This window comes from Meles meles, chromosome 1 (assembly GCF_922984935.1).
Source record: "Meles meles chromosome 1, mMelMel3.1 paternal haplotype, whole genome shotgun sequence".
Taxonomy (NCBI): Eukaryota; Metazoa; Chordata; class Mammalia; order Carnivora; family Mustelidae; genus Meles; species Meles meles.
The window spans coordinates 201582190-201603833 of NC_060066.1; the positions used below are offsets into that span (position 1 = coordinate 201582190).

Genomic DNA, 21644 nt, shown 5'->3' on the forward strand with positions numbered 1-21644 from the left:
TCTCAGATAAATAATAAAGTCTTAAAATATGTAAATATAGGGGCACCTGGGTGGCTCAGTGGGTTGGGGCCTCTGCCTTCAGCTCGGGTCGTGATGCCAGGACGCTGGGATCGAGCCCCATGTAGGGCTCTCTGCTCAGCGAGGAGCCTGCTTCCCTTCCTCTCTCTCTGCCTGCCTCTCTGCCTACCTGTGATCTCTGTCAAATAAAATATGTAAATAAAATAAAATTCTTGGTCCATCGTTCTAATATCACAGACTCAGTGGTACCCCTAATCAATGCGCTGTTTTTCTGCGGCAGCCACTGGGCTCCAGCTGGTGGCGCAGCGGCTGCGGGAGCAGGGAAGCCACGCAGCATTAAAGTTATCGGTAAGGAAAGATATCCGCCTCCTGGACCCTCTTTCTCAAATTAACACCTGAGTACCGAAACAGCAACACATCACTAAGCCTAGGAACTTAAGGAGAAAATGCAATGTCCAGGGGAAACCGAAGGAGTTTTAAACTCATGTGTAGGGCGTTGGTGCAGCAGCCAGGAGAAGGAGTGGGACAGTCTTTAGGCTGATGGAGATATTAGAATAGAAAAGAAAATCGGGTTTGAATTCTGCACTTACTCCTTTGCATCAAAAGCCTTCCCCAGCAGACACTCCCTTCCCCAGCACACCCACTGCCCAGGACCGACCAAAGCCAGCACGCTCACTTGGACATGAGTGTCTGCTCAGGCAGATGGCATGAGTGTCTGCAGGCCTGAGTGTCTGCTGGAGTAAAACCAGGGCCAAAGGGGAGCTGGCTGGCTCAGTCCATACAGCATTCAACTCTTGATCTCAGGGTTGTGAGTTCAAGCCCCAAGTTGGGTGTAGGGATAACTTAAAAATAAAATCTTTTTTTTTTAAGATTTTATTTATTTATATGACAGACAGAGATCACAGGTAGGCAGAGAGGCAGCCAGAGAGAAAGGAAGGGAAGCAGGCTCCCTGCTGAGCAGAGAGCCAGATGCGGGGCTCGATCCCAGGACCCTGGGATCATGACCTGAGCCGAAAGCAGAGGCTTTAACCCACTGAGCCACCCAGGTGCCCCTAAAATCTTTTTTTTTTTTTAAAGATTCTATTTATTTATTTGCCAGACAGAGAGACAGTGCGCGCACAAGCAGGGGGAGCAGCAGGAAGAGGGAGAAACAGGCTCTTTGCTGAGCCCGATGTAGGACTCCATCCCAGGACTCTGAGATCCCAAGACCTCAGCCAAAGGCAGAGGCTTAACCGGCTGAGCCACTCAGGCATCCCCAAAATAAAACCTATATAACAAAAGAAAACCACAAACAAGAACCTTGGAGTGCAATCAGGTCAGTGAAGCAGGCCACGCGGGGTTACAGGAATCAAGAGGAAACGGACAGGCCTCCAGCCACTTCAACCACCCCTTCCCTTCCAGACCTCATGGCTGGTGGATTCTGACCTAACCAGACAGCCCCATTCCCTGCCCGCTGCTTCTGGGGTGCTGGAAGTGAGGCCCAGTCCTGGGGTATTGGTTACCTGGGGAGGGGGAGTGGCAATGCCAAATGAGGCTCTCCATGCCAGGACTGCCATCTCCTTGGGCTCATTGGTGCTGACAGAGACCAGGGTCAGGCTTAGATCCTTAGCTCAGTCCTCAGCACCAGACATAATCTCTGAACCTGACCTCCCCCCCCCATAACCACACCTGACCCCCAAGAAATGAGATCAGGGTGAAAGACCGGGGAATCCAAGGAACACAATGACTTCAAAACAAACTGATTAGAGATACCACTGGAATCAGCTGTATTCAACAGATGGACTGAGAATTTCAACTAAGCGTTAGAAACACACAAAAAAAGTAAGGAAAGATATTAGCAATAGAAAACAGAACAATCATGTGTTAGAGGACCCAAGTGGAAATACTCTGTATGAAAAACAGTTGAAATAACAAAGGTAAGAGGTAAAGTGGAAATAGGGAACTGATACCAGATCTGGGAACACTTCCAGGAAAGAGCCAGGAAGGATTAAGAAACAGAAAAGATTTTTAAAGAGAGGGTAAAACAGGGGCACCTGGGTGACTCAGTGGGTTAAACCTCTGCCTTTGGCTCAGGTCATGATCTCAGGGTCCTGGGATGGAGCCCCGCATCGCATCCGGCTCTCTGCTCAGCAGGGAACCTGCTTCCTCCTCTCTCTCTGCCTGCCTCTCTGCCTACTTGTGATCTCTCTCTGTCTGTCAAATAAATAAATAAAATCTTTTTAAAAAAAGAGAGGATAAAACATGTTTTAAAGTTAAAACATCAGCCCCAAACTTACTCCTTTAATTTGAAATGGATCACAGACCTAGTGATAAAAGCTAGAACCACAAAGCTTCTAAAAGAAAACATAAGAGGGTGTCTTTGTGACTTCGGGGAAGACAATGAGTCTTAACCTCAAAAGAAAAAAAAAATGATAAACTGGACTTATCAATAGTTAAAATTCCTGCCAATCAAAAGACACCACACACACAAAAAAAGATGCCATTAAGAAACTGAATAGATGGAGTGTCTGGGTGGCTCATCCATTAAGTGTTTGACTTTGGTTCGGGTCATGATCTCAGTGTCAGGGAATCCAGCCCTGCATCAGACTCCTCACTCAGTGGGAGTCTGATTCTCCCTGAGCCCACTTCTCCCTTCCTATCTCCCTCCCCTGCTCTTCCCCTCTGCCCCTCCCCACTCATGCATAAATAAAATCCTTTTTTTAAAGGTTTTATTTATTTATTTATTTGACACAGAGAGAGAGAGAGAGATCACAAGTAGGCAGAGAGGCAGGCAGAGAGAGGGGAGGAGGCAGGCCCCCTGCTGAGTGGAGAGCCTAATGTGGGGCTTGATCCCAGGACCCTAAGATCATGACCTAAGCCAAAGGCAGAGGCTTAACCCACTGAGCCACCCAGGTGCCCCTGCATAAATAAAATCTTAAAAAAAAAAAACTGGACAAGGCACATAATGGAAAAGAACAGGCATAGTACATACAACTAACAAAGGTCTGTATCCAATAAATAAAGAACTACTGAAGTTGACAATCCATGATTAACCACCACCCCCCCAAACACACACACAGGGAAAACTGCTCAGCAAAAAGAGGTGTGAACAAAGAATACAACAGATGTATTTCAAAAACATTATGCTAAGTAAAAGAAGCTGAACATAAAAGAGTAGATGTTGTGTAATCCATCTATATGAAACTCCAGAAAAGACCAATCTAATCTACGGTGAAAGAAATCAGAATAAAGATTACGTTTGGGAGGCAAAATGGACTGGAGAGGGGCAAGAGGGAAACTGCTGGAGAGAGAGAAATGTTTTTTAAATCTTGGTTGGGATCATAGTTATAAGGTAATGTATACATGTCAAAACACACAGAACTGTACACTTAACATATGTGCATTTTATTGTATGAACTGCACATCAACAAAAAGAAAGATAGTGTTTTAAGTCCCAACATCTAGGCATTTCAAGAAATAATGACGATAACCATAGAACTAAAGAAAGATGAAAGATCTCCCTTTGAAAGGGCCCCAAATAAACCAAACAGTTCAGAGAAGGAAAAACACACACTTAAAAATATTAGAGTGAATATTGTAACACAACAAAACATTCTAAAGTCTAGAGAAAAAAAGATCACTTACAAAGGAATATGTATCAAACTGAATTGACCAAAGTACCAAAGGAAAAGAATCTGAAGCAAGAATTTTATATCCAGCTAAACTGTCATTCAGATGCTAAAGACTACATTGAAAGGATCACGTTTGTCCCAAAAGACACCTCTAGGGGCGCCTGGGTGGCTCAGTGGGCTAAGCCTCTGCCTTTGGCTCAGGTCAAGATCCTGGAGTCCTGGGATCAAGTCACGTGTCAGGCTCCCTGCTTGGTGGGAAGCCTGCTTCTCCCTCTTCCTCTCCCCCCGATTGTGTTTCCTCTCTTGCTGAGTCTCTCCATCAAATAAATAAATAAAAATTTTTAAAAAACACAAAAACTCCCAGATCAAAGAAAAGAACAAGAACATATATCCAAAAATAACTCAGTACTAAAAAATCTAGAAAAAAAATTTTTTAAAGATTTTACTTATTTATTTGCCAGAGAGAGAGAGAGAGAGCACACCAGCGCACAGGCAGGCAGAGTGACAGCTCCATCCCAGGACCCTGAGATCATGACCTGAGCCGAAGGCAGAGGCTTAACCTGCTGAGCCACCCAGGCACCCCAGGAGTAAAGGATTTTAAAGGATGTTTTATTTATTTATTTTTTAAAGATTTATTTATTTGAAAGAGAGAGAGTGAGAGACAGCACACGGGAAGGGGCAGAAGGAGGGAGGAGCAGACTCTGCTAAGCACAGAGCCCCAGTCAGGGCTCGATCCCACAACCCTGAGATTATGACCTGAGCTGGAAATCAAGAGTCACACTTAACCGGCTGAGCCATCCAGGCGCCCCTCCTAGTCTCTCATTTTAAATGACCGGTTTCCACAAAGCCCACATTCTCTGACAATGGTACAATTAAGTTAGAAGTCATGTTCTTTTATTTTATGTTCTTTAGAAATCATGTTTTGAAAAGGACAAACAATTCCCTATACAACCAGAGATTAAAAGCATCTCTAAAATAACTCATAGATCAAAGAAAAGTCATAGTAGAAGTTTGAAATTACTTAGAACTGGGTGATAATAAAAACAGATTATATCAAAAAGTGCAGAATGCAGCAAAGAAAGGGTAAAAATTATTGAGTGAAAGGGCGCCCGAGTAGCTGAGTGGGTTGAGTAACCAACTCTTGGCTTTAGCTCAGGTCATGATCTCATGGGTGGTGGGACTGAGCTCCTCATGGGGCTCCACTCAACAGGGAGTCTACTTGAAGATTCTCTCCCTCTGCCTCTATGGCCACCCCCTCCTCTCTCAAATAAGTAAATGGATTTAAAAAAAAGTATTGAGTTAGGCATCTAACTTAGGAAATTAGAAAAAAAAGCAACCCAAAGAAAATCAAAGATTATAAAGAACTGTAATCAACATTACTGGGAACAAAGATTCATTTGTAAAGATCAAAACCACGAGTATGTCCTTTTAAAAAAAAGGTCAATAAGGGGGTACTGGGTGGCTCAGTCACTAAGCATCTGCCTTCGGCTCCGGTCATGATCCCAGCCGGGGTCCTGGGATCGAGCCCCACATTGTGTTCTCTGCTCGGCAGGGAGCCTGGTTCTCCCTCTCCCACTCCCCCTGCTTCTGTTCCCTCTCTTGCTGTCTCTCTCTCTCTAATACATAAATAAAATCTTCTTAAAAAGTCCGTAAACCTAAAGCAAGATTAATTTTAAAAAATACAAAGTAGAGATAAGACACAACTATTATGAAAAAGGGGATACGGGGCACTGAGTGGCTCAGTCGTTAAGTGTCTGCCTTTGGCTCAGGTCATGATCTCAGGATCCTGGGATCGAGCCCCGCATCGGGTTCCCTGTTTGACGGGAAATCTGCTTCTCCTTCTCCCACTCCCCCTGCTTGTGTTCTCTCTCTCGCTGAATCTCTCTTTGTCAAATAAATAAATAAAATCTTAAAAAAAAAAAAAGGAAAGAAAGAAAAGAAAAGGGGATACAATTTCTTCCTTCTCCTCTTCCTTTCCTTTCCTTTCCTTTCCTTTCCTTTTCTTTTCAGTAGTCTCCAGGCTCAGTGTGGAACCTAATGCAGGGCTTAAACTCATGACCCTTAGATTAACACCTGGGCTGAGGGATGCCTGGGTGACTCAGTTGGTTAAGCATCTGCCTTTGTCTCAGGTCATGATCCCAGAGTCTTGGTATTGAGTCCTGCATCAGGATCCTTGCTCATCCAGAAGCCTACTTCTCCCTCTCCCTTGACTGCTGCTCCGTCTGCTTGTGTGGGTGCTCTATCTGACAAATAATTAAATAAAATCTTTTTGGGAAAAAAAAAAAAAAAAGACCTGGGCTGAGATTAAGAGTTAGGTGCTGGGGTGCCTGGGTGGCTCAGTGGATAAAACCTCTGCCTTCAGCTCGGGTCATGATCTCACGGTCCTGGGATCAAGTCCTGCATCGGGCTCTCTGCTGAGCAGAGAGCCCGCTTCTCCTTCTCTCTCTCTGCCTGCCTCTCTGCTACTTGTAATCTCTCTGTCAAATTAAAAAAAAAAAAAAAGAGTTAGGTGCTCAGGGCACCTGGGTGGCTCAGTCAGTGGTGTCTGACTCTTGGTTTTGACTCAGGTCATGATTTTGAGGTCTGGGGACTGAGCCCCACATTGGGATCTTTGCTCACTGCAGAGTCTGCTTATCCCTCTCTCTGCTTCTTCCCCTACTCTCTCCCTCTCTCTTAACTGGGTGGCTCAGTGGGTTGTTTGCCTTCAGCTCAGGTCATGATCCTAGGATAGAGGCTCATACTGGGCTCCTTGCTCAGCGGGGAGCCTGCTTCTCCCTCTGCCTGCCACTCCCCCTGCTTATGTGCTCTCTATCTCACAAATAAGTAAAATCATAAATAAATAAATAAATAAATAAATAAATAAACTGCTAAATTGACCTATATTCAATTTTAGAATGTCCAGTTTCCAAAATATGATTAGACTCAGGAATATAAATAAAGAACAATGATAAACCAGCAAGAAAATGCCAAAAAAAAAAAAGACAAATAAAAAAATAGGTAAAACACATTACCAAAAGAAGACTCAGACATATGCTTACATACTTACTCAACCCCGCCAGAAATCTGGGAACTGCAAATCAAGGTCTACAACGAGAAGTCGTTACACTTACTGGATTGGAAATAACGAAAAAGTCTGACAACACCATGTGTTACAGAAGACATGAAGAGCAGAACTTCTTATACGTTACTGGTGGAAGTGCAAAGAGATCCATCATTTTGCTCTTATCTTGTAACCCTGAACAAATTTTCGCGTACCCTATGGCCCAACAATCGGTGGCTAGGTGCACATCAAGAGAAAAGTCCTAGCTGCATGTATTAGAGAACATGCACATGAATATTCATAGGTACTTTTCCTACAATAGCGAAAACCTGAACCCCCAGTGCCATCAACAAGAAATTAAATAAAATTCTGAAACAGTTACCTGGTGTATATACGACATATACAGCAAGCAGTTTAAAAAAAACAACAAAACAAAACAAAAAACACTGCAGCGCCTGGATGACTTAGCCGGCTAAGGGGCCAATTCTTGATCTCAGCTCGGGTCTCGATCTCAGGGTTGTGAGTTCAAGCCCTGCGTCTGGCTCCACGCTTGGCGTCTATTTAAACAACGATGAAAGAATTACAGCCACAGGCAGCAAGCGGATCAATTTCAGCAACGTAAGATTCACTTACAACCAAGTCCAAGGAGATCATTACATAAAGTACGGGACACCTCTGTAAAGTGTATATAGGGACACCTGGGTGGCTCAGTCAGTTAAGTGTCTGATTTGGGGGTCAAGTCATGATCTCGGTGCCCTGGAATGGGCAGCGGGCCCTGCACCCAGTGGGGACTCTGTTTCTTCCTCTCCCTCTGCCCATACCCCCATCCCGCTCATCCTCTCTCTCAAATAAGTAACACCTTCTAAATAAATAAATGTGAGAACTTAAAACTGAGAATGAGAAACCCTAGATTCAGGAGTGATTACCCCCTGTGAAGACAGGCAGTGGGGGGATGTTGGAGGAGCTCAGCGGAAGGTGTAAATTACTGTCAGTATTCTAGTCCCGGTAGTGGATGATGGTTCATAGGGGCTTTAAATCGATTTATTTATTTATTTATTTTAAAGACTGATCGATTGATTGACTGACCGGAGAGAGAGTGCCGGTGGGGGAGGGGCAGAGGGAAAGCATCTCAAGCAGCCTCCCTGCTGAGTGCCTGGGGACCCCACGTCCCTAAGGGGCCATCCAGCAAACGGAAGGTCACCCAACACCTTATTTGCTCTGCTCATTCCTCCACAGCTGGTGGGAGGTCTGCAAGCTCTGGGTCCTGCTCACTTCTCTGCCATCACCTCCTGGCCCCCACCCACACCACTCACCACTCACACCTTGTCTGCCCAGCTTCTCCCGGCCCCACCCCGCCTCAGGGCTTTGGTGCTGGCCCATCCCCTGCCTGGAACACTCTTCCCCAGGACTATGCTGGTCTCGCTCCTCCTTCTTCAGGTCAGAGGCCACATCTCGTGTCCTTTCCTTCCCCGCCCTGCCAGGTGAAGAGGCCCCCCACGCCTCCCCAGTCCCCCCACTATTTTACAATCCTATTTTCTTCCCAGCACTCCCACTGTCTGAAATTAGCTTACTTTATGGTCTGTCTCTTCCAGTACCATGGAGTTCCTGGAGGACTTGGTGGTGGCTGCTGCTGTACCCCCCTGTACCTAGAACCACACCTGCCTATAGAAGATCCTCAGTAAATATCTGCTGGAGGGAGGGAAAAATCAAAGATCTAACGCCACCTCCTCCAGAAATCCCTTGTGGTCATTCTACCCAAGACTTGGTGAGGAGGCCCCCCTCTGGTCCCACGGCTCTAGAACGTTCCTTCATCCTATACCACCTGGGACTCTGCAGGGGCCTGTCCACGGGAGCATCTCCCCAAACACTGGATGTTCTCTGAAGGAAAAACTGGACCAGATTCACTCATGAATTCCAGCACCTAGCCCTGGGCCCAGCAGGGAGCTGGGCTAAGAAAATATTTGCTGAATGAATGGATGAATGAATGTCCTCCGCATTCATCTCTTCCCCCTTGCTGACTCTGCTTCCTCCTTCCTCCACCCTGACAGGTGCTAAGAAGTCGACACCCAGGTGAGCTGACACACCCAGGTGAGCTGACGAGGAAGGCCACTCGAGCCAGAATATCGTGGAGCAAGGGAAGCCCCTTTCTCCCTCCCTCCCTGCCCCAGAAGCCACTTCAGGCCTCAGAGGGGACAAACCCATAGGCCAGTACTGCCTCTCACGGGAATCCTCTGGGGCCTGCCTTGGCCAAACCAACAGGACAGGCGTTCTCCCGGTATTTCACCCTCCAAGACCGGCTGAGAAGGTTGGCAGGCCTGCCTCAATGCCCCAGCTAGAGGCCTTGCACAGCTGAGCTCTCCGTGGCTGGTTGGGCAAATCGAATCACATAGCTACGCTACAGGACAGGATCCACTTCCTTTGGGGGGAAGGAAATGGGACAGGCAGGCCAGCCCAGGGATTCCGTGAAAGAGGAAATTTCAGTGCCAAGTTCTCACTTAAGCCAGTGCTCTGACGTTTCCCAACCCAGGAAGACCTTAGAAGGGTGGGACAGAAACCCAGGAGGGTCAGGCGGGAGGCCAGATTCCTGGACCGAGACTGGGGCCAATCTCCCACTGAGGTTTCTGAGTTAGCAGTGGTTTCAGTCTGCTAATTGCCCTGGCCTCCCCCTGACCCAGGTTCCCAGAGACACCGGGACTGCCCTGCTGTGCCCCCCCACCACCCCCATTTCTCCCTGCCTCCAGGAACCACACAGGGGACAGATAAACTTTGTACTCCTCGGCTCAGAGGGCCGGGAAGCGTCATGCAGTCTGTCCCTGCCTTGTCCCTCCTCCCCGAGTCTGGCTCCGGAAGAACCAGGAGGTTCAGGAGTTTACACATCTGGCCGGCAGAGATTTTTCTAGTATTAAATGATTACGGGCCCATACTCTGGAGCCAGGCTGCCCAGGTTCAAATTCTGGCTCAACTGCTTATGAGCTGCATGACCTTGAGTCCCCTGCTGTGCTTCTACTCTTTAACCTTTAAAACCAGCGATTTGTACCTACTCGATGGGAAGGCTAAGTCACCCAAACAGAGACAGCCAAGCACACACAGGGGGTCCGGTGAAAGACCACTCTTACTATCATTATTAAGTACATTGAGGTTGTTTGTGGAGTCAGGCCTGCAACTCTGGACCAGACATCCGTAGACAGACACACCAGAGCCAAAACCAACCTGCTCAGCCGATTGGGATGGAACAAGGGGAAAGACTCCAGGCTCTGGGTCCAAATCCCAGCTTCACAGTTCTTTGACCCCGGGACAAGTTACCGAACCGTACTGAGTCTCATTTCCGCCTCTGGGTACTCCGGATCACAGCTGTACCTCCCTCCAAGCGGTCACGGTTCCTCCTCACCGGAAAAGATGCTAATCTCTGCTGCTGCCAGCTGTGGGCAGTGTTGGGCAATTAGGGAGCTGACACAGGCAGGGGCTACCCCAGGCAGGGGTGAGGTGACAGGCAGGTTCCCCTTCCTGGAAACCTCTGTTGAGGCCCTGCCTGGGGGTGTGATGCGCAAGTATTCATTCATTCATCAAATATGCATTAAGTGTGTGCTAAGTGCCAAAAAGCACAGTACACATCAAAGCAGCATTTGATGGCTGTTTCTATTATTATTAAACAAGTTAAGTTGTTTGGCACTGAGGGTACGTCTGTAAACAAAATGGATGAAAAGACCGGTCAGAGGTAGTCGTTGGGAGAACCCATACCCGACTAAGGGCCTGAGCTGCCCATAAGGAAACTGACTTGTCCTGCTGCCAATCACTACCAAACTATTTATGAGTTTGTGTCATCAGCGGAGATGTGAAGACATCAACGAAAGGGCAGCCAGGCTCATCCTGGGGTGGCTCAGGTGTCACACCCAGCAGGACCAGCCTCCACAGATTTCCCTGTGGTGAGAGAGTCCAACTGGGCTGGGGAAAGCCTTGCCAGGTGGGGCAGCCTTTCCTTAGCCCAAGGATGACATGCATCTGCCGAAGGCAGGCACCTCGCTAGACACTGGAGTTCACCAAGGATTCGATGAGGTTCTTGCTGTCCAGAAAATCATACTTCGATGCAGACACCCCATAGACGATCAAATTGTAAGAGTCTTTGGAACGCATCTGGGGAAAGACCATTGGCCTGGGGTCCTGATCTGAATCTGGGGGCTAATTTTTGCCATTGGTTTGACCTGAGCCTCATTTTCCCCTTTTGCAAAATGAAGACAATATTTTGGGGGGGCTCTTTTAAGGATGCAGTGAGTGAGCTCACAAATAAGAAAGGGCTTTTAAAAGGACACTTAGCCTTGGGGCGCCTGGGTGGCTCAGTGGGTTAAAGCCTCTACCTTCAGCTCAGGTCATGATCCCAGGGTCCTGGGATCAAGCCCCACATGGGGCTCTCTGCTCAGCAGGGAGCCTGCTTCCTCCTCTCTCTCTGCCTGCTTTTCTGCCTACTGTGATCTCTGTCAAATAAATAAAGCTCAGTTGGTGGAGCATGGGACCCCCCCCTTTTTTAAGTAATCTCTACACCCAATGTGGGGCTTGAACTCACAACCTCAAGATCAAGGGTCGTATGCTCCACTGACTGAGCCGGTCACGTGCTCCAGAGCATGAGACTCTTGATCTTAGGGTTGCGAGTTCAAGGTCCCATATTGGGTGTAGAGATTTCAAATAAATAAATAAATGCGCTTTTATTTTATTTTTTTTTTAAAGATTTTATTTATTTATTTGACAGAGAGAAATCACAAGTAGATAGAGAGGCAGGCAGAGAGAGAGAGAGAGAGAGAGGGAAGCAGGCTCCCTGCCCAGCAGAGAGCCCGATGCGGGACTCGATCCCAAGACCCTGAGATCATGACCTGAGCCGAAGGCAGCGGCTTAACCCACTGAGCCACCCAGGCGCCCCAATAAATGCGCTTTTAAAATGGAAAAGTATGATAGGAGCCTGGAAGCTGAGGTTGGGAGTCTCACAGTAACTCATCCAGCATCACGTGGCTGATTAGAACAGAAGCTAGAGGGGCGCCTGGGTGGCTCAGTGGGTTAAAGCCTCTGCCTTTGGCTCAGGTCATGATCCCGGGGTCCTGGGATCGAGCCCCACATCGGGCTCTCTGCTCGGCGGGGAGCCTGCTTCCTCCTCTCTCTCTGCCTGCCTCTCTGCCTAGTTGTGATTTCTCTCTCTGTCAAATAAATAAAAAATATAAAAAAGAAAAAAAGAAAAAAAAAGAACAGGTAGAACTGGAAGAGTAGCTCGGTAGGCCAGGCCCCGCCCCCCCTCAGTCAGCTGCCCCTCTCCACTGCCTGCCTTTGCTCCCTGGGGCCATCCATTCACACGAGGCCCAGGGGGACGGGTAGAACACTAAATCCCCTGGAGCAGGGATTACCATTTCTTTCCTTGGGACCCCAGGTTTTCTAACCTGCCAAAGGGAAGATGCCATCTGCCTGGCTGTCCTCATCTCTAGGTGGGAGGTGCCTTGCAGGGAAGGGCGCCCTCCCCAGGGAAAGGGGTGGCCCCGTCACAAAGGAGGAGGCGGCTGCGGGGCTGGGGAAGAGCAAGTGCGAAGTCTGGCAGTCCTCACTTGGAGCCAGGGAGGGAGCCAGCGGCAGGGACGCAAGGACGTGAATTAAAATCTGGGCAGAAGTCCTGGGTTCACCAGCCCAGGCAACTCAGGCACATTGTTTCACCTCTGAGTCATTTTCCTTGCTTGGAGAATGGGTCGCTAGAACAATTAAAAGTGTATATATATAAAGTGCTTAACCAGAATGGCTCGGTGCATGATAAATATTCATAATATTCAAAATATATCCAAAAGTCATTAGTTCTTTTTAAATTTATTTTTAAAATTTTTGAGAGAGAGCGTGCACACAAGCACGGGGAGCAGCAGAGGGAGAGGGAGAAGCAGACTCCCCGCTGAGCAGGGAGCCCCATGCAGGACTCCATCCCAGGACCCTAGGATCATGACCCGAGCTGAAGGCACACAAGACACTTGACCAACTGAGCCACCCAGGCACCCCAAATGTTAGTGACCCCACTATTATTACTCTACCATTCTTACTATCATTAGTACTGTAAGGACCTATTTAGCTAGAGGCTTCCATCAAGGTTAAAACAATAACGTTGTTTAACCCTTAAACTATCCCTGCTCCCCTTCCCCCAGGGGACTTACTTAAAAGCAAGTCCCGGAAACCAGCTCCAGGTAACCTAGCCCAGATACAAGGGTGGGTCAGGCCAGGTGGAGACATCCAATCAGTGGGGGGATGCATACTGTCTCCCTAGTTACCAAGGTGTGATAGGCTAGGTCAAAGGTCTATTATAGGGTAAATTGTAATTCAATTGGTCACCTAGCATCACTGTGCCAGCTTTCTGTGTGTGTTACAATCTCATTGGCCACCTGTGTGTGGCCAGGCCCGACCGCACGGCCTTTGCCCTTGAAAGCTAGTCTGTGAAACAGAGAAAGGTCGCCCTCTTTGTAAGAGGCGCGGTCCTGGCAGGTCAGTTTGATTCTTGATGCTTGGCGCGAAATAAAGCTTTGCTTGACCTTCGCTTTATATCAGTCTCGCTCCTTTAATCACGGACCCATTTTGGGGGCATAACAGTACTATCATAGAGGGTGGGGTAGCGGTGAGCGTAACTCTCCAGGACCAACCAGCCTCTTTCTTTCCACTCTCACTAAATGTCCTGGGTCATCACCATCCCTAGAAGCCAGCACCGCCCCCTTGAGGACTAAACATGGGCACCACTGTGCGCCCCAGGAAAGGTCCCCACCTGGCACCAGAGGGGAGCTGGCTCAGTCTAGCTCTGAGCGCCTCCTGCTTTCCCGTACAAGGAAAAGGAGACTGAGGAGCCGGGGGACAATGACCTGGGGCCTCCTTGGGCCTGTCCCTTCTCCACCCTCCACGCAATGACCAGATCTAATTTGGTTCTGGGATATCCTTCAGTCTTGTGCCAACTCTAATTTGTTGAAAAGGGCTGCCTGGAGGACTGCATTTAGAAGGCCCTGAAGTTCGGAAGGAAAAAGAGCCAGTGGCTGAGTGATGATGTCTGACTTGAGCATAACTATTTGCCGCAAAAGAACTAGAAAAGCCCTGAAGGCCTTGCCTCAATACAAGTCCTGGTTGTCAGGTGGGATAACTGGAAGCCAAGAGGGAAAGGGACTTGCCCAAGGTCACAAAACATGAAAAAGGGCAGGGATTCAAACTCAGCCTCCTCTGGCTTTCTGAGGATGCTTCACTTCCTTCCTCTGCACCAGAACAGGAGGTGTCCACGCCCATTGAGACTCACTGTGTGAGAGAACAGCAGCAGCAGGCCCCGAAGAGGACCGACTATTGGGTTCCCCGCCCCCACCCCTGGGGCCTCCTACCACACTTTGCAAACCCCAGAGGCAGACCGTTCCAGTGAAAACAAACATAGACACCACCATCCCCTGAGGGCTTGTATACAAACAAAGATTTGAATTCAGATGCTAATCAGATTAAGCAAGACCTCGTGAGACCTGGATTTGGTTCCCTTTCCCCTTCGCAGCTGTGTGTCCTGGGAAGTTGCAGAGCTTCTCTGAGTTTCAGTTTGCTCCTCTGTAAAATGGAGAGGAGGAAAACACACAATACAGTCATTCAAAGAGATTAGCTCTGTGTTCCTGACGCAGAGTCAGCCCTTAGACATTAATTATCAGGATTAGGTTAAAGTGGGGGGGGGGGAACCCACATCATTTTCACACGAAAAAATACTCAAGTGATCCAAGCAAGGGTTTGGAAGGGCTGTCGGGAGGAGCCCTGTTTTTCATCCTTGATAGCTGGCTAACTGAACCGAAACATGAATTATCAAGTTTGATGATTTCATAATAAGTAAGGAATCAGATTCTCCTAGGAAAATGGATTGTATCATTTATGTCACAGAGAAGGAAGCAGCCATGAGTGGATGGATTGGCAATACTGGGGACAAACGTGTCTGCTTCCCACTTGCCAGATGGGGGGACTTCGTGCCTCAGTTTCCTCCTGTGTAATGTGGGGATAAAAGCACTGGCCACCCAGGGCTGCTGTTAAGACCCAAATGAGCAATTCCAGGTGAGGCAGTAGGCCACCTCTGGCCTGGCAATGCTAGTATTAGTGAACGTTGGGACATGTGGCACGGGGAGTGGGCGACACTCACTGAAGGAGGAGGAGAAAACAACACCCTACAACAGTGCTAAGAGTGAGGGAAGGCAGGAAGACTCAGAATCCGCTGGGACACTTTCTGCCCAGAATGGTGGCAGATGGGTAAGTTATTAACTCCTGTATGTTATGGAGCTGGTGGTAAGTCAACGTGGGGACAGGTAGAGGGAGAAATTGACAAATGATACTCAGAAAGGCCAAGCCTGACACGGTTCAGTGACGGCCCACAAGAGGCCTGGGGGGCCTCAGCCTGAGATCTGAGAAGACACATCCCCACCCCTGTTGTTTCCTAGACAAAGTGAAAAGGTGGATGAAAGAAGGCAAGAGATTGACTTAACAAGTCACAGGGCAGATCCTTTAAAAGGTTGGATTTATGGCTTTTCAAATAAAAGCCACCTAAACACTTTTTTAAAGAACATAAAATGTTTGCTGAGCTCTGCCTGGCAGCCTACATGCTTGACCTCATGAAATTAACTCACCCAAACCTGAGGTCTGGGAGAGTGAAGATACTTCCATGGAACTTTGGGTTGGGGAGAGGGGAGTTGTCCTGGAGGTCTTTTTCCCAGAAATAGCCTCCCAGCCTCCCCTCTCCTCCTTTCCCTGGGTCAGAAGTACTGGGGAAGGGTTTGACCCTGGCATGTCTACCCTCTGAACCTCGGTCTCAACTGCAAAAGGGCAGGAGGTGGGGAGGAGAGAAGGGATCAGAGATAATGTTCAAGATGCCTGGTGCCCAGCAGGTACTTATAAAATATGAACCCACACGGGGCCCATTTCTGAGCACCTCTGCAAGTGCGAGGACCACGTTGGGGCCCATGGTTACTAACTATCAGGTTGTCGGGTGGGGTAACTGACCTCCTTGTTCATCTTGTACCCCCAGACAGTCGTGGTAACCTTGTAGAATCTTCCGTCCACACGGCTGCTTTCAGACCCCCTGTATTTGACCATAAAGCTTCATTCATGGCCTGCCACACTGCCCTTAAGCTCAGTCACAGTGACTTGGAGGTCTGTGTTGCCACCATGACACCTGCCTGGCATGGCTAGGCCTTGGCATTCAGCAAAGGTGGCCCAACAGAGCCCTGAGTTCAGAGCGCAAAACAGTGTTTCCTGTCTCGGAGATGAGTGACACCAGCACGCAGGGCAGTTGGGAGCATTTAGGTGAATGGGTACTAGTCCAGGGAGTCCCTTCCCTAAGAAGCTGTATCGTCTGTACCCTGAATGACCAAGGGCTGCCTGTCCCCAAGTGGGTAGGCCCCGGGCCAGCTATCTACGTCCTGACGGGCTGTTGCCATCACCCCTAGACCTCTAGAGCCCTTACACCCTTCCCAGGGAGCACCAGAGCAGGAAGAAAGCTCCTTCCACAGAAGGAGGGACTGCTATCCTCGTGTCCCACACTCCTACCCTGAGCTCCCCGAGGGCGGGCCCAAGCCCCATGCCTTCATTCAGATAAGATTTGAGACCTCCTCCCAAAGCCTCAAAGCACTTCACCCAGAAACTGCAAATTCAGAAGGCAGGGAGGTCATGTCCATGAGGAAAGTGGGCGTGAGGGAGAAGGGAGCCGTGGGGACTGTCATCAAGTGGACAGAGGAGCTGTTACTCAGCTCCACCCATGGCGACACGGCTGGGATGCAGCCCAGTGTGGCCACATCCCCTGGTCTTTCAAGAAAAGTAGAAGGAAATCACTTGGCTGAGTAACAGCAACAACTAAATCAAGGTCTTTAAATCACTGCAGAAGCCAACAATCGGCCACAGCTGTCCCCTGCTCCGTTTGGAGGGCGGTCTGTGCCCTTAGGCCTGTCTAGGCCTGCCATGACCTGGGCCATAAATATGGGAAAGCCAATTCACTGAATTAGAGACATTCCTAGTCTTGCGGATGTCAGGCATTTGGGTTTACCAACAAGGACACGGAGGCTCGGGGAGGGGACCACGGAGAGGGGACTTGCCCAAGGTCCTACCAGTAGTGTATCAACCCCTCAGGACTCAGACCCTGCTCTCAAATGAGTTGAAGATCCTTTTTCTACCGATCCACACCATCTGCATCCTCCCTGAACAGCTTTCTTTTCAAAGACTAGATACTCCGTGGATGTACTACGGACACGAGACTGACCAAATCCAAAACACTGGTTACTTTTTTTTTTTTAAGATTTTATTTATTTATTTATTTGTCAGAGAGATAGAGAGTGCACAAGCAGGCAGAGAGGCAGGCAGAGGCAGAGAGAGAAGCAGGCTCCCTGCTAAGTAAGCAAGGAGCCCAAAGCGGAACTCGATCCCAGGACCCTGGCATCATAACCTGAGCCGAGGGCAGCGGTTTAACCGACCGAGCCACCCAGGTGTCCCAACACTGGTTACTTTTAAGGAAGTCATGGACCTTAGAGTCGGAAGACTGAATTCCCAGTCCAGCTCCACTCTAAGCAGCTGGATGACCCTGGGTAAACTCCTTCCCCTCTCTGGGCCTCCATCTCCCTGATCTGCAAAGCAGCTAGATGACCGAGCCAGCTGCTAAACACCTTCCAACTCTGAAATCCCAGGCATCTGTGAGGCATTCTCACTGCTCAGTATTTTGTGGCCACAGATGAATATAGAATAATAATAATAATAATAACGGGGAAGGCAAGCCCACATTCGCTGGGAAGGCACACTACAATTTTTAGTGAAACCTGACTCCTGGTTACTGGAATCCAGAAAGAACCATGGTAATACTCAGGCAGTTTAACCACCATCCGACAGTTAAACAAAAACACATCTGGTTTAACTTCATTTTCCTCATCTCCTCCCCCAACCCCCTACCCTCATCTCAAATTTTACCCCTTAATTTGAGAAGTCAAATTAAATGCAAACAATTGATTTCATGCCACAGTGAGGTTGAGACTTTCAGCATGGAAAACTTTAAGCATGAACTTTTTCTGGGAGCAATCATGAACTGTTGGGGGGTGGTATGGGGAGGTGGAAAACACAGAGACTGTTCTTTGGACGCTGAACATTCTACCAAAGTTGCTAAGGCCAACTTTGGTAGACTGTGAACCCAGCCCTCAAGAGAGGCCAAGGGATTCGCCTGAGGTCACACAGCGAGGACTGGAACCCAAGATGCTGACCCGGAAGCCAGGGTCTCCCCTGCTGTCCGGGCCTTTCACCTAAACAAGGCCTCTCTCGTGCCCCTATGGATCACTTGCTAGTGGTGAAGGAAAATACCCTGGGAACACAGAACTTCTCAGCCACCAACACTGGTTCATCCCAGTGTTGGAAAACCATTTATGATCTTGCTGGTCCCTTATGAGCCCACATTACAGATGATTTCCTCTTCTGAGGCTCCGAGAGGGAAAGTAACAGGTTTAGGGTCACATAGGAATGCTAGGAATGACCCTCCAATCTCCTCCCCACAGCAAGCTACTGTTCCCTGCCCCCTAAAGTCAGGATACCTCTAGAAGGGATGGAAAAAAAAAAAAAAAATGAAGCCATACAGCCCAGCCTAGCTCCAGCCTGCCTGAGACTACGTTGCCCTGGGAAAGCTGAGTCAGCATTCCTGTGGCCACGCGCAGATTTCCGAGTGCTGGTTCTCAGCCCAGCTCGCTCACTCTCCCCACAACGCTCTGGGGTTTGCATCGATAACTTCAGTTGGGCCTATTTCAAGGTCTCTGGGCTGTGCTGCTGGATCCTGCTCCTGGATTTAGACACCCTCATCCCCAGAGATGGATACAACACAGAGATCACCAGACTTGGAATTCTTACCACTTGGGCCCTCAATCCCAGTTCTGCCGCGTAGCATCTGAGTGTCCTTGGGCAAATCCCTTCCCCTAAGACCAGTTTCCTCCCAGGAAATGTAAGGCCGAGGACAGCATCTAGCTTGCAAGGTCGGATAGGTAATGTCCAGTGGGACAGGCATGGGCTGAGTTCTGTTTCACTCCATTTCCAAGCTGGGACACAGACAGAGGACAGGAGGTCCTGCAGAAGTAAAAGCCCGGACCCGTGCCCGGCACAGAACTCCGGGCTCCTGACCTAGGCTGTGTCTCGGATGATAGGAGGTAGCCTCTGAGTATGGGCAAGGGCACTGTGCCACCCTCTAGGGCAGCTCATCAAAGATTGGGCAGAACCCGGGTGAAGGTGGGTGACCAGGCGTCAGGGGCAGTGACCCTAACCCCCAGGGTTAGGGTTGCATTTTTTGCTGAGATTAGAGCTCACTGGAGCCGATATTTTCTTAGGCACAGACACCAGCTCAACACCTTGCACGCATTAGTCATATCCAGAACTCACCACCGGTAGGTAGTTTACTGATGGCCTCAGCTTAAAGGGAAACACCATAGCATAATACGGGACAGAACTGTCTCTGGTCACACACGCTAGGGTGCCTGATCTTTGAGTGACAACAAAATGTTAGGCAGCCAATCTTACACGTGTTACTGCATTTTAATCTCCTCCCTTGTGAATTCCTTGATTCCAATTCTATGCAAATGTCCAAATATTGCTGTGTTCTCTTCACTGCTCCTTGGCCAGCACCTAGAACAGGGCTTGGCACAAAGCTTCATATTTCCTGAATAAAGATAGTATTTTGTTTCTGGCCTCAGTTCAGTTTTATTCCTCACAAGAGTCTTACACACGAGGCACACTCCCCATTTACAGGTGGTGTCCCAGACAGGGACATACTCACGCTGATCTCACTCCAGGGGCGGGGAAGTTGGGGAGCTGTGTTCTGCTTAGTGAATTCAGAGGCATGAAGTTCAGGAAGAAAAGAAGAGACAGAGGGTCCAGATAGACAGGTGGGGAGGACTGAAGAGAAAGCAGGTTTGGAGGATGGGCAGGAATGGAGCCTGGAACTAAGGCTCTGTTCTTTCGTCTCTTAGGTGGTAGAGTGGAATCAGGAAGCTAAGGTTGTGTGGGTTAAGAGTCTGGGTTCAGATCCTAGTCTCATCACTTCCTTAATGTCTATAAGCCTCGGTTTCCCCATCTGTAAACCAGATGATGCGTGTGAAGTGTTGGAACAGGCCTGGCACACAGCAGGCACTCAATGAACAGCTTTCATCCTGGCTCCTGTGGGAAACGACCCTGGCCTCCCTGGGAAGCCTGCCCCCCCCCCCCCTCCCGCCCGCAGTTTTCCCCAGGGTCCTTTCTGGCCTGAGAATGGCCCCCTCTTTTGATCTCCAGCTTTTTTTCTCCTCCAGCCAGAGGCCTTTGTAAAGGCCCCTACCCCATTATGTGTTGGAAAAGGGTCAGAAGGGACAATGATGGGGCTTTTTCTCAGCTTCCACTCCCAACACTGTGACCAGGCATTGAAGTGTTTTTTATTTAAAGTGGGCATGGGAAACAACTCTGGGCGACCCACTCACCTGAGCACTACCAGAGGTGAATCATCAGCTCCCTCGGCTTCCAGGGCTCCAGAACATTGCCCCCACGGCCCCTGTGCCTACCTCTACTCCCAGACAAACAACCACTTGCCAGAGATCCCCTCTCCATCCCACCCCCCATCATGCGGCTCTGGGACCCCCAGCGCCTCCCTCACTCTATTCATCCGGGCTCTGGCCCAAACTACTTTGGACCCCACATGGACACACCGGCCTCCTCCCCAAGCGGCAGTGGGGTGATCTAGAGGCTCCCAGGTGGGAGGCATGGCAGGGCACCAGGTTGGGTGCTGGGGCTGGCAGCCTAAGTCTCTTGATCTCCCACCAAGGGGGTATCCTCGGGGCTGCTCGGTCACGGGACGCCGGGGAGAGGGGCGTAGATGAAAGGTCCAAGTCCCAGGCAGAGACCCGGGAGGCCGGTAACCCCAGGACTACAGCAGCGGTCCGAGCACGGTCCCCTCAGCTCGCGGTCCCCGCGGGCGCCACGTCCAACCTCCAGCCCAGCCCAGCACGCTGCCGGGAGCCCCGGATGCGCGCGAAAACCGGAAGAGAACAGGTGCCTGAGGGTCCCCAATGGGCTGCCCTGGGTGGTGTGGAGGGTGGTGTGGAGGCGCGGAGGTCCGCGCCCTGACATTTATATCCATCCTCGCCGCCACCCCCGGATGAGCGGAGGATGTAGGAGGGGCCAGGATCGACCACGTTCCCCCGGGGTCCCGGGGAGCCTGAGGACAGCACAGAGTCCTTACCTGAACGGACTTCGTGGGCGAGGGTCTGTCCTGGCACAAGCGACGTGGGGTCGGTGCGCTGGGACCGAAGGCGCGGAGTGGCGGGAGCGCGACGCTGCCGGGGCCACCTCCCCCGCGGGCTTATAAAGGCGGCCGAGGGGCCCGGCGAGCAGCCGGGGCAACCCGCCCCCGCCCCCGCCCCCGCCCCCGGCCCCGGCCCCGGCCCCGGCCCCGGCCCTCCTCCTCCCCGCCCCCGCCCCCGTTCCGCCCCCGCCGGAGCATTGCCGGCCAACCCGGCCACGGGGCCAGGGCGCCCCCTGCCGGGAAGCAGCCCAGTCCCCCGCCCCCCACGCCTGGCTGCTCCCGGAGGGACTCTGCCTGCGAGTTCCCGGTCCCCCAGCGCTCCCGGGCCCTCTCCACCTCCTGGCTTCCCGCAGGGACCCTCTGTCCCTTCCTCTCTGCAAGGTCGGGCGGATTCCGCTCTCTGCGCGTGTATCCCAGTCGTCTTTATCTTTGGCTCCAACTTCGTTCTGTGTCTCTCTGTGGTCTTCCTCCTGCCCCTCTCTGTCTATGTCTGTCTACCGGGCTTTCATCGGATCTCCGCATATCTCTATCCATCTTCATCCTGTCACTGCCCACCTGTGTGTCTGATTCTCCCTGCCCTCTCTCTCCTCCCACCGCACTCTTCCCTGCTAGCTCTCTTCCCTGTCCTTGGACTGTCTCCTTGGCTAGGACCAAAGGAAGCAGAAGATGGCCTACGAGGGGTGGCTTCCGG

At 50.2% G+C, this 21644-nt stretch overlaps 1 protein-coding gene across 1 annotated transcript in view; it reads right to left on the reverse strand.

The window, feature by feature from the left end:
• Positions 1-21056, reverse strand: part of ALPL (alkaline phosphatase, biomineralization associated) — a 56019-nt gene extending 34963 nt beyond the window's left edge. Inside the window, exon 1 of the mRNA XM_046026137.1 lies at positions 20891-21056. The gene's annotated coding sequence lies outside the window, so the exon portion shown is untranslated. The remainder of the gene's footprint in view (positions 1-20890) is intronic.
• Positions 21057-21644: the final 588 nt, after the last annotated feature.